This window comes from Aegilops tauschii, chromosome 6 (assembly GCF_002575655.3).
Source record: "Aegilops tauschii subsp. strangulata cultivar AL8/78 chromosome 6, Aet v6.0, whole genome shotgun sequence".
NCBI classification, from domain to species: Eukaryota; Viridiplantae; Streptophyta; class Magnoliopsida; order Poales; family Poaceae; genus Aegilops; species Aegilops tauschii.
In genome coordinates, this window is record NC_053040.3 from 47463369 (window position 1) to 47476588 (window position 13220).

Consider the following 13220-nt stretch of genomic DNA (forward strand, 5'->3'; position numbering starts at 1 on the left):
GACACCGTACGCACGATATGAGCAACATAATCCTGCCAAGTTAGAGCATGCACCCCAGGGGGGGGGATAGGACTGGTCATCTGTCTCTGAATCCTCCTCTAAGGAGATATCCGTAACCAGCGAGATATGCGCTTCGTCAGATAGCATATTCTGCTCTGAAGACCATTTTTTCACTCTAGAATTTTCCATCACCGTGTCAAATGGCTGATGCACACGAAGAGTAGTTGAATGTACTAAAAATGTTGAAAAATGTAACACGTAACGAAAAAAAGGATGGCCTGATATAATTCACATATAAGATGACTGGCTAAGCAGGGTGGCATTGCAAAATTCATATATATGATGCCTGGCTAAACAAGATGGCGTTGCATAATTCACATAAACGATGAATAAACTAAACAAATGGCATTCACACAAAGCATGTATAAACTAAGCACTTGACATATTTGATGTATAAACTAAGCAATGCAAGGCACCATATGCATGATATAACCAACATCAGCATGCCAAGTTAGAGCGAAGACCTCAGGGGGTAAATAGGAGTGGTCTTCTACTTCTGAATCCCCCTCAGAACAAATATCTTCCTCTCGATTACAATCCAGAATGGGTGGAGGGGGGCTGCCTTTGCGCCTACCATGGAGCGACGTCTGCATGAAATTTTATTTCCACGCAAGGCTCGTCTCTTTTGCTCTACATGTTCAGTTCCATTGTGTACAATAACTGACATGCATAGGAATAGAACATAGTGAGATTATGTAAGGAGTGCATGCAGAAATCCAGAGTGATGGTAGCAACCTGTGGATAGACCCAAAACCAATGATAGCAGGCAGGTAATGGCTTCAGTTAGGAAATACAGATAATGGCTTCTTTACTGTTTGTTTCCCACTCAACATGAAAATAATAGTAGACACCAGACATTAACCAGATAGTAGATAGATACTATTGATTACGGCCCCGATATGTACCCCACAACCATTTAAAAACTCAAGTTTGACCATTAGTTTGGAGCTGAGTCTAATCGGTGCACATGACGATAAATTAGCATGGAATATTAGGCGATGCATAACGTAAGCAGACACGAAAGAGTGCGACCTCTCTTGTGGACCAGTGTAGTCCTCATGGTCATCTGCTCGGTTGATGATGGTAATGCAGTTGTCATGGCTGCCGGTGGTGGGGAAGAAGATCTGAGGCGGCGAAAGATAGTCTGGAAGCCGGATCCCTACTGTGCTGGACCCTTCTATCGTTCGAGCAGCTGAGCTTGGGTGGACGACGGCGCAGCAGGAGCGGAACAAACCACACAAGGTTTTCTTTGACAACTATCTGTAAGAGAAGTAGTTTCGTAAGGGCTTGTTTGAATTGGAGGATTCTAACAACGTAGGGATAGGAAATACACAATAATAGGATAGGAATGCACGTGCAAAACAGAGAATTTAAAAACACAGGATTTCTACCAATCTGGGTGTTTGGTTCACAAGAACTGGAAGATCACAGGATGCAAAGTAGCATGGTGAGATTAAGTCAAACCACAAGAAAATGTACGGTTATAACGCTATTATGCTACTATCTCTTAGTCTTGTCCTTCATGAACAGGAATTTGAAAAGGAGGACAAGTGGAAATTAAAATCCATACGGTTTTTATTTCAAGGAGACACTAAACGAACAAATCCTACAATTTTCCTTTGCTCCATTCCTTTGAACCAAATGCATGAATAGTAGTACCATAGGAAACTTTCCAATTCCTATGTTTTCCTTCCTTTCAAGCACTGGCGATTCTAGTAGGCAGGCTTGAGCAAGGAAAAGCTCCACTCAAAAAATGTTTTTGTGCTACTTGCCTACTTCTACTACTTTGGACCCAGGCCACTGTCGTACTAGCTCAACTCCTAGGCCCATCTACAAATGCACATCTCAAACATGCAGGGATAAATAGTGATGGCGTTCAAGAGAGTCTATCACGGATAGCGAAGTTGACTGGTACCTCACTCCTTGTCATATAGTAGGAGAAACTAATCGTATTTCACATTACTGCTTGTGCTCAGTGGACAATATATGTAACATGTAGAGTAAAAAAGAGATGCAACAAGTGCACAACCTCTTTGGCGAAGCCATGTCGATCTCTGCGTGATTGGGTTGGTCGGTGAGGATGATCCGGCTAACTTGGCTATCCACTACTACAAAAACAGCTATAGCCAATATGGACACTAATGGCGCACTATGCATGTGGTGCACCATTACTAAATAGTAATGGCGCACCATGTGTTGGTGCGCCATTAGTGTGCAAATACTAATGGCGCACCACATCCATGGTGCGCCATTAGTATTTTTTTTCAAAACTACTAATGGCGCACCACGGGATAGTGCGCCATTACTAGTTTAACTAGTAATGGCGCACCACTCCCACGGTGCGCCATTAGTAAATATGTTTCAAAAAAATTTCAAATGTTTATTTTATTTTATTTTTTAAACTACTAATGGCGCACCGTGGGTGTGGTGCGCCATTAGTAGTTCAACTAGTAATGGCGCACCACACCCACGGTGCGCCATTAGTAGTTTGATGCGCCATTAGTAGTTTGGCCCAAACATTCCCCCGAATGCACCCCCCCGGGACCGCCTTTTCAGTTTAAAAAAATTAAAAGAAAATGATAGAAATGTCAAAAAAATAAAAGAAAATAAGATTCCCATGTGATATGTGGTCTAGTTGTTAGCAAAATTTACAAACATGAATTTTTGAATTTTTTGCAAAATCTCTCGAGAATTTGTAAAATGGGCATAACTTTTGCATCCGAACTCGGATGAAAAAGTTTTTTATATGAAAAATCATCTACTCGAAACATTTTCAAAATCCTCAAAAACCTAACAGAAAAAAAGATACGGGGCTTTTAAGATCTGGAGAGGCAAAAAATTCAAAAAAAATCAAACTTACTAATGGCGCACCCGCCCATGGTGCGCCATTACTATCTTCCTGCCTTCAAAATTCAAAATAAATCAAAAAAATATAAAAAAAGTTAGTAATGGCGCACCTGCCCACGGTGCGCCATTACTATGCCGTATATATGGCTGGGCGTGGTCCTCCACTCCTTACCTCTTCATTCTTCTCCTCCACTCCACCTCTCCTCCACTCCATCTCCTCCTCTCCTCCACTCCATCTCCCCTTCTCTCCTCCACCATACTCCGCTCCTCCTCTCCGGCGACCTCGTCCTCCTCCTCTCGGGCGACCTCCTCCTCCTTCTCTCCGGCGACCTCCTCCTCCCTCCTCTCCTCCCCTCCCCTCACGGTTTCTCCTCCCTCCTCTCCGGTGATCTCCTCCTCCCTCCTCTCCGGTGATCTCCTCATCCCTCCTCTCCGGTGAGCTCCTCCTCCCTCCTCTCCTCCCCTCCGCTCATGGTTTCTCCTTCCTCCTCTCCGGTGCTCCGGTGAACTCCTCTCCGGCGATGTAGGCGAGCGCCTCTCCGGTGACCTCCTCCTCCTCCTCTCCGGTGACCTCGGCCCTCCTCTCCGGCGAAGTCCTCTCCGGCAAAAGAACACGGCAAAAGAACGTACAAGATCCAAAAACGAGAACAAAATTTGAAAAAAATTTGTGCAAAAAAAAAGCAAAAAATGGGCAAAAAATCGCGATCCAGATCCAAATTCAAAATTCAAAAATAGAAATGGCGCACGGTGGGGGTTAGACAGTGCGCCACTCCTATTTTCCCGCCTTCAAAATTCAAAAATACTAATGGCGCACCGTGGCCTATACTAACGGCGCACCAGTGGCCTATACTAATGGCGCACCATGGCCTATACTAATGGCGCACCAGTGGTGCGCCATTAGTATACCAGATACTAATGGCGCACTAGTGGTGCGCCATTAGTAAAAAATACTAGTGGCGTGGTACTAGTGGCGCACCAGTAGTGCGCCATTAGTAGGCAAAACTGGTGCGCCACTAGTAGGCCTTTTCCTAGTAGTGATCGGAGGAGGGGAAGAAGATCTTAGGTGTCTCGAGATGGAGCCCGGGGTACTTCTCCGCTGTGATGGAGGGTTTCGTCGTTGGAGCAGCTCCGGTGAGTTGTACGACGCCGAGGCTGAAGCAGGACAAGAGAGACAACGTTAACCTGAGTGGAATTCTAATAGCATCTCCAATAGATGACGTATAATACAAAACCACAAAGTGGTAGATGTAAAATACATCAGCCGCTCATCTCTGAACTTAATTGTCGAAACTGAATTTAACTGTCGAAACTGAACTTAACTGTCGAAACTGAATTTTTTTGTCGAAACTGAACGCACTAGTAGCAGAAAAGCAGTAGCAGCAGCAGCGCATGCGAGAGCTGAGGCATCTGGTCGTGTAGCAGCATCAGGTGAGGCTACCTGAGCCGCCAGCCACCACCGACCAAATAGCCGCCCCGCGCCGCCCCGCGACCGGCAGTGCGCCGCTCCGCCCGCCCCGAAACCACTCCCCACCGCCGGTCCGCCGCCGCCCCGGCCATCCCTCTAGGCCCCCCGTGCCGAGCTTTTTCTCCGGCGATCCCCACGCCACCGCCCCAACACCGCCGGCGACCACCGCCCCCACCCTGAACCATAAGATAGATACTAGGGTACCTCTCCGGCGAGCCCCCCTCCCCGCTGCGGCTGGTTCTTCCTTAACTCCGGCGAGCCCCCCACCCCCAGAAAATCGACTGACCCAAAAGTCGATTCAGTCGACTGAAGTGTAGCTAAATCGGAGCAGCATCGCAAGCAAGAGCAAGAGCAAGAGCAGCAGCGCGAGTAAGAGCAAGATCAATAGCAAGAGCAGACCAAGCAGGGGATCGAGAGCAAGAGCAGAGCAGCAGCACGAGCGAGAGCTAAAGCAGCGGCAGCTCCTACTAATGTATACGTCGCCGCCGAGGGAGTGACGCCGTGGAGGAAGTAGCCGGTGACGCCGCCGTGGATGGAGCCGCGCCGTTTCGGCTCGGGACCGAGCGCCGGCAGCACCGTGAGATCGAATCAAGAAGAAAATGTGGCGATTAGTCTACAACCTCTTTGGTGGCGTCGATTAGGCCTCAGCTTCATCCAAGGAAACGGTGATGCTGATGCTCTTCCGGTGGTGCAGGTGAAGACGGTGGTGTGGGAATGGAGGTGGCGTGAAAGACGAGGGGAACATCGAGGCAGCTCCTTGGAGGTGGAGGAGGGGTTGCTGAACCGGCGGGACGACGAGATCGACGACGGATCCTCATCCGGTATGGTGGATGAGGGATCTCGAGGTGTTGCTGTGGACGACGTCGTCGGGGAAGAGGCTCCGGCTAGGTGGCGGACAGAGGAGGGTGTGGGGCTTCGCGGGTTTTCGCGACCTCGGTGTATGAATGGGTGGGCGGATGGGATGGGAGTGGGGAACCATGGACTAGGGACGCGCTTGTCTGAAATGTGGGGTAAGTTATGAAATTACCCCCACCGATTTGAGCTAGGCAGTTCTTTCGGTTCAGGGGTATCACAGGCATTTCGCGTGTCGGGATTTCACAGGAGGTGGGAGTTTTCGCGCGCATTGAGATGGAGGGAGTTGTCGGAGCACAACGAGACAAAGATATATCTTAAATATTTTGGGGTAACAAGGCGCAGGTTGAAATTTCCGGACAAGCCCAATGTGTACTCTACCAAATCAATTCACACTTCCGTCGATGAAAAAACAAAAAGAAATCAATTCGCAGAGCACAAGAGAGTCTAGTCCCGTGTACTGTACCAAATCAATTCGCACTACAAATGTCATTCAAAACTTTGAATTCATGTTATGTTCAATTAAAATATTTCGCTACGTGTATAATGCATGCAACCTACTACTCAAATGAACGTTTTAGTGCATTCCAAACGTATATACTACCGCTTCAATATGAACTAAATTTGAATTCGTTTCTCTATTTGAATAAGATCTACAATGACGATTGTTGTGAAGTCAAACCATTTGAATTCATTTCTTTATTTTAATAAGATCTACAATTATCATTATTTTCAAGTTAAACCATCGTTTGTGTATTATCTTCATAGCACACCACATGATTACTCTCGAGTTAGATATGAACTATGTGTACTATTTGAACTCGAACTCGATTTTTTGAATCCACTTTATGTTGATTTCAAATCACAGTACATTTCAAGCTCTAGCTAGATCTTCATAATCTAAACCATGTCTCATATGTATAATGTGTTTATCACATAATGTATGGTGCCCCACCCCCTACGCCTACAAGTATTTAGATGTGAGTTGCAAACACCACACATTACCACAAATTCAAATAAAATGTGAGATTGTTCGATATATAGTATTGTTTATATTGTTCGATATTTAGTTGTAAGCTGCAAACGCCACACATTATCACAAATTCAAATAAAATGTGTGATTGTTCGATGTATAGTATGGTTTAGATTGTTCGACATTTAGCTGTGAGTTGCAAACGCCATGCATTATCACATTAAGGTATAACATGTGCAAAACCACAGCACACGTATCACCGCTATATTCATGCATGCATATGTTTATCACACTATGATCTCCTATTCAAATATATGAATCCACTTTCATATCAAATTATGATCTTTGTTAGTCTATTACACCCACACAATCCTCTAACCTTTGTAGCTAGCACTAACTTCCTCTCGTGCATGCACACGCCCTCCTCGCCCTCCCCTCCCTCGGCATTCTATCCATCGTGCACATTCATTTTTTTTCTTTAGGTCGTTCTCCCACAGTCTCCACAACTCCTTTGTGACACACACCGATCAATAAACCTCTCCAGCATCTGCCTACAACATACGTACACACGCACCTTCCATCTCCTCATTTCTGTGTCCATGCCTCGTGTCTCTCATACAGTCCTACACACGTGTAAACTCTCGCCCCTCTTTTCATCGATCTCACAACCGCACACTCCTCCCCCTATCTAGCTAGTAGCTGGGCCTCTCGCACCACCTCCTAGCTCCATTCTCTCTGTCTATCCATCTCGCTGGGCCTTATTTGCCTCTAACAAATGGATGTACACCGACCAATCTCCCGCTATTCATATAGCCAGCTAGGTCCTTAATTATAACTCATTTTCCCCACGCGTCGATCGATCTTCCTCATTAGTTATGTCTCTCCCTTCCTCCGAAAAACAACAATTGATCTATCGAACTAGTTAGGTTTGCTTAGAAAACACATGGTTCCCCTTCATCATCCATGCATGCGTCCCGACAGATCTATCATGCACAGGCACACATAGAAACACATCCCCACGCTTATTGATAATATTGCAGTTCTACCCTCTGTTTGTCTAGTAGGCCTCTCCCACCATCTTCGAGAAGCAACTCCATCACCCATCCAGCACTCTAACCCTCTCCCCCCCCCTCTCTCTCTGTCCCAACCTATTTCCCGTCCTTCAGTTATGTATGGATGTTGACCCATCTCCCTCAAGACATAGCTAGGTCTTTCCTTCTCAACACATATACGAGTCATTCTACCTCTTTAGTTAGGCCTCTGCCTCCCCTCTCCCCCCCCCACACACACCGATACATCGAGTGCTCTAGTCATGTCTCCCTGCCATACACAAACTTGCCCTGTGCCCTCTGACATTCTGGTAGCTCAGTCGCCCTATATCTTTGACTTGCACACACACAATTTTGATGGCTCTCTTCATCCATCTCGCACCCACCCACTTGATCCTCTCTTCGACTCTATCGATATCTATGACCCCTCCCTCTCTTCTCGTGGATCGCCCCTCTGGCCCTCTCTATATGATATGGATATGCCTCTATTTCACACACATTGCATGCAAAATTTTGTTTGAGATGTCATCGAGACATATTCCCACAAATACATTCACGAAATCACCCCCACCACCCCCAAAAAAACAAAAAACACTCACGAATGCACACAGTCTCCACAACTCCTCTCTTACACACACCCACTTAGGTGGGGGACGTGCACGAAGAGAAGAGGTGCACGCACGGCGCACGTACTCCCGTCTCTTTCCAAACCACACCCGCGCGGGTACACAGTGGAGCTCATTTGTGTACGAAAAGGCAGCCCATGTGGTAATTTGACACGTGTACTGGTTTTCCACTTGATGGAGGATCGTCTGCCACGGGTGAACAAACAAATTGCGACTTGACGCATTATGTTAAAAAAGAGGCAAACCATGTGGGGCCTACCTTAGAGGCAAGGCTCTATACACTGGAGTACTTTTGATGTGTCCCGTCAACTCGCAGAATGAGGAGAAGCTTGCTTAGTACGCCGTCTCCCCCGCCCACGGGCGCAGTCGCTCGCAGGATGAGGTGAAGCTTGCTTATCTAGTACGTACGCCTTACGCCCGCTCCCTCGCCCACACGCGCGGTGGCTCGCAGGACGAGGAGAAAATTTTACTAGTACTCCCTCCGTTTACTCCTCGTCCCTACCTTGGTTAGAGATCTTATCATATTGTTTGGAATATATGTCCTTTAGTAGATTTCAATATGAACTACTAGTACATACTCCAAACACTGATGTATACAGACGTATTTTAGAGTGTAGATTCACTCATTTTACTCCGTATGTAGTCCATATTGAAACGAACGTAACAGTACGCACTCTCCCTCGCCCCTCGACCCTCGCCACGTGGTGGACGTGCAACAATTCATTCGGTCTCATATAGCCAGAACAATATATACTTCAGTACCATTATTGCTCGACTTCCCGAAGAGGCTCAGAGCCAATCGCAAGGTTAATATTTTGGAGATGCCAAGCGCAAGGTTTATAGGAGAATGAGTAGTAAGTGTCATGTCATTTATAAATAAAGTTTTTTTCTTCAGTGGCACGTACGCAATATAAATAGGTTCATATGGAGATAAAAGGAAACCGCTCCACTATATACATAGGCAGGACGAGCCTACACGCTAGCTTGCTGGGGTTGCTCTCTTCAGTTTTCACACTCTCTCGCACAAAACGACTGTGGCCACATCTCTAACATCCCAGCGAATCACGTCCGCCGGGGGAAGGGGTGGATGCTTAGTGTAGATGTGGTCGCCGTCGCCGACGGCAAAAACCCACTGTCGGCACGTCTCGATCAGGGGTCCCCGCCGTTCTCTCTCACAAAGCCGGTGAGGTTGCCTTCGTCCATTGCTCACTGCCGCGACGTGGGCAGTTGCCTCCTCCCGCCTCCCTCCTCTAGGTTGAGCTACGTCCCGACATCCCTCAGGTACAACTCCCTTTACAGCCGGCTTGCACCACGGCTCCAGCTGCCCACATCACTCCATGTGGATATTTCTCTACTTCTTTGCGCCGCACATACCTCTACTGGCTTCTATGTACTGTATTTGTGATGAGTTTATGTCTCATCAACTAGTCCCAATAATCTTATTCTAATCTTGTTTCTTCAATTTCTTTGCCACAGGGATGCTCATCTAGATTTTGGTGAAATAGCACAATATGATCCGATGGTCAAAGGGTTGCAAACTTAATTTCTTAGGACGCTCCAATGTTGCCAGCAAATTAAAGCCTGGTTAGGGTTTACGGTTCAAGGGCTAGGGACTGCATGGATCGTTTTTTTCTTTAGCTGTCTCTATTCCAAAATAAGTGTCAACTTTAGTAGTAGTACAACTTTGTACTATAGTTTGCATAAAGTTGAGACACTTATTTTGAAACGGAGGGAGTACATATTGGCTATGATCTATCAATCATTGAGATGCAATAGCATGCATGTTAGTATCCTTTGTATTTGATGAAATGTTGGAACAGGCAACCTTGGACGCAAGATACATGAAACAGAAGCTGGAAGCTTCATAGCATTGTACAAATTTATCTCGCTGATAAATTACAGTACGTACTATACTAGTACTATGTAGAGAGTTACGTGTCGCACAGTGTCTAGAAAATATGGTGATAGTGTGAGGTGGGCCATGTAATCACTGAGCCTGCGTGTTTTCACTGCTCTCGCACTCCTCCGTTGAGAATGGAGAAAATTGTAATCTAGTAGTACCTCCTTTCGCCGAAAGCGTGGGACATCCAACAGTCCTAGCTACCACCTCAGTAATAATGACCAATGAGCCGTCAAATCACATAGACCCAACAGTAAGTTGGACGGACCAAGCAACCATCACTCTTGAATCCCCTTATCCCTTCAACGCAGGCACCAGTGAGAGGTCGCGTCCGCTCTGCCCGGGCATGAATGCGGCACCAATTCTTTTTGGAGCGGCGCTGACCGTTTCGGGCGGGAAGCGCGCGCGGGCGATGGAGGGGCTTTCGGTGGGCCGGGCTGGTCAGGAGCGGGCGTGGCAGCTGTCCCGCCTGTCTCGACCGGACGCCCGGAAATGAGAGGATGCACCGACTCTCGCAGCTAAATCGTACACTACACACCATCTCTCTGTAGGAGTAGGTCGATGTGTCGCTCTCTCTAACACACACATGCCGTTAAACACACACACATGCCGAGGTAAAATGTGTCTATATCTCAATTAATGAAGACTTGCATCTTACCATCCATATGTTACTACCTACTATGAAAGTAGTAACATAGACTAGTAACATATGCATGTTACTAGTCCAAGTTACTCACCACTATGACTAGCCTAGCAATGTAAACCAAAAGCTCCTTACTCTGCCTTGTTATCTCCCACAGAAACCCAATGCATGGAGCGCAACTACGCATTGATGCATGCGAGTTAATATGTGGCCCTGCATGGTAGCTAAAACGGCATCTTAGTTGTTGTGGTTAATTGTTGCGTTTAGAGACAGAAATCAGGGCTTTGATTGGACGAAGGACCAGTCAAGTTTCTCCTTCTCCTCCAATCTGCTTGCACCTTGTTTCGAAAAAAAATCTGCTTGCACCTTGGTCCCGCTGCACCTTCTAACGTGACTTATTACACCTAGACGGAGGGAGTAGTATGAGATACGGTGGCACACTGACTTAGGTCGAATAAAAGTGCCCAAAATTGTGTGCATGTTATAATACGGATTCACTTAAAATAGTATGTGAGCGAACAGAGGGATCAATTGGACAATGTTCACGAGCAGTAGCAAGATGTGTGAGGTAAGATACACCGCTTTAAATCCCAATGACTCCCACGCAAAAAAAACACGGCATGCTTGTCACACAAATGCAGGAGTGTATTAAAGGTTATTTTCCTCTCGTTAAACATAACGTGGGGGTGGTGTGGCTGGTTAGCCTATTCGCTCATCAAACTTGACGTCTTGGGTTAGATAACTACACTTGAGCATAATTTTGTTTTTGTTCGACTTCTTTCTTCCACCCAATGACAGGTAGGCCCCGCATGACAGAGAGAGAAAGTGATCTGGGGCGGTGCCAGGAGGATTCTTTGACTGGTCAAAATGGATGGATACGGAGCTATACAATCTCGTAGTGACCGTATAATCACCTCCTCACGTATACGCTGCAGCCTCGGCGCTTGTTTTCTAGGGTTTGCACTCTTCACACTCTGTCTCCACTATATATACACGCTGGAGCCTCAACGCTTGTAGTTGCTCTCTTCACACTCTCTCACCCTCTCCAGATCTAAATAAGACTTCGTTGGCCTCTCTCACTTACTTCACTGCTGGTTAAAGAACCGACATGATCTATCCGCCAGGAAGGGAAGGAGGCTTAACGTTATTGCCGTCGGCGAGGAAGGGAATCCACTACCGGCGCAGCTGTTCTCTTTCACCCAGCGGCGGCGCGGGAGGGCCACCGACCCCTTCTTCCTCGCCGCCGTACATAGTGTGGGCCGAACGGCCTCCGGTCGCCCACCGAACCCCACCCCAAGAACCTTAAGGTATAATTTACTTATTGCACATGCATTGCTCTAGGTGCATGTGGGCTTTTACCGCTTCTGCACTCGAATCTAGTTGTTGGATCAAATAGGAAAGCAGTGGGGAAAGTTGTATAGCATGAATCTAGGACGTGGTTCAAAGAGGAAAGGAAGGGGGGAAAGTACTAGTATAGACTGGCTATCTAGCACCTACGTTGGTCGAAAAGGGGAAACAATGACAAACACAGTACACACATCTGTAACGAACTGATCTTTTTATTTGGGGGACAAGGCTGTAGAGTTTGAGCGGGACTAGATTTGTTGTGCTCACATAGGGAAAGGTGTCTAAAGATAACAAAACTGGGACCAACACAAATATGCCCTTTGGTTGCTTTTGTTCTTTGTTACAACAGACTGTGCATCACCCCTTCATACATCGGTAGGTGCACATGGTGCTGGTGTGTCCACTGTCCCGTGCAACCCCTGTTCGGTTAAAAACACCCTAGTCGCTACCTGCACTACAAAAAAATACACTTCCGTGATGATACGTGTTCGTCACAGTAGGTCACGTTTTCTGTCATGCATGTACATCCATGACAAATTTCTGACAGAATCAAGATAGTCATACCTGTGCTGTCGTAGAAGTGTTCCATGACATTACCAAAATTATCATCACGCAAGTGTCCACTTCCATGACGATAAATCGCGCGTCACAGAAGTGCTATCGTCAAGGGTGACCGACACGTGGCATCCACCGTAACGGAATGCCGTTAAGCTATTGGGTCCGGTTTTGGATCCGGTAACCCGTTAACAGCCCAGACCAATGGGGATTTTCCACGTGTAAAATCATCATTGGCCAGAGGAAACACTTGTTGCCTCACCGTTGGGACACATGTCATCCACTCATTGGACAGGAGGCGCCTATGATAGGTCGACATGTGGAACGGCCCAACTGTGGCCCATTCCGGTCAAAAAGGCCAGCCCAGTAAAAAATAGCAGGCCGGCCCAGTAAAAAATAGCAGGCCGGCCCATATAAGGCCTACTTGTGTTAGGTCCATTTAAGCCCACGGCCCATACGAGATGTGCCAATTCGGCCCGTCAACGACCCGTTATAGATTTGACACCATTGCAGCCCATCGTCAGTTCGAGCCCGTTAACAGCCCGCTATAAATTTGGGCTCCATATCGGCCCGATGAGATTTCGGCCTGTTTACGGCCCATTCAGTGGATGGGCGAATTTTCACGATGTACATCTTTCGGCCTTTTAGCGACCCATTTAAATATTGGGCTGATTTCCGGCCCGGTGTGTCTTTCAGCCTGTTGACGGCCCATAAATCAGTTGGGCCATTTGTAGTCGGACCTGAGTTTCGACCTTTTAGCGACCCATTTAAGTGTTGGGCCAATTTCCGGCCCGGTGTGTCTTTCCTCCTGGGGACGGCCCATATATCTGTTGGGCCATTTGTAGTCGGACCTGAGTTTTGGCCTTTTAGCAGCCCATTTAAGTGTTGGGCCAATTCCTGGCC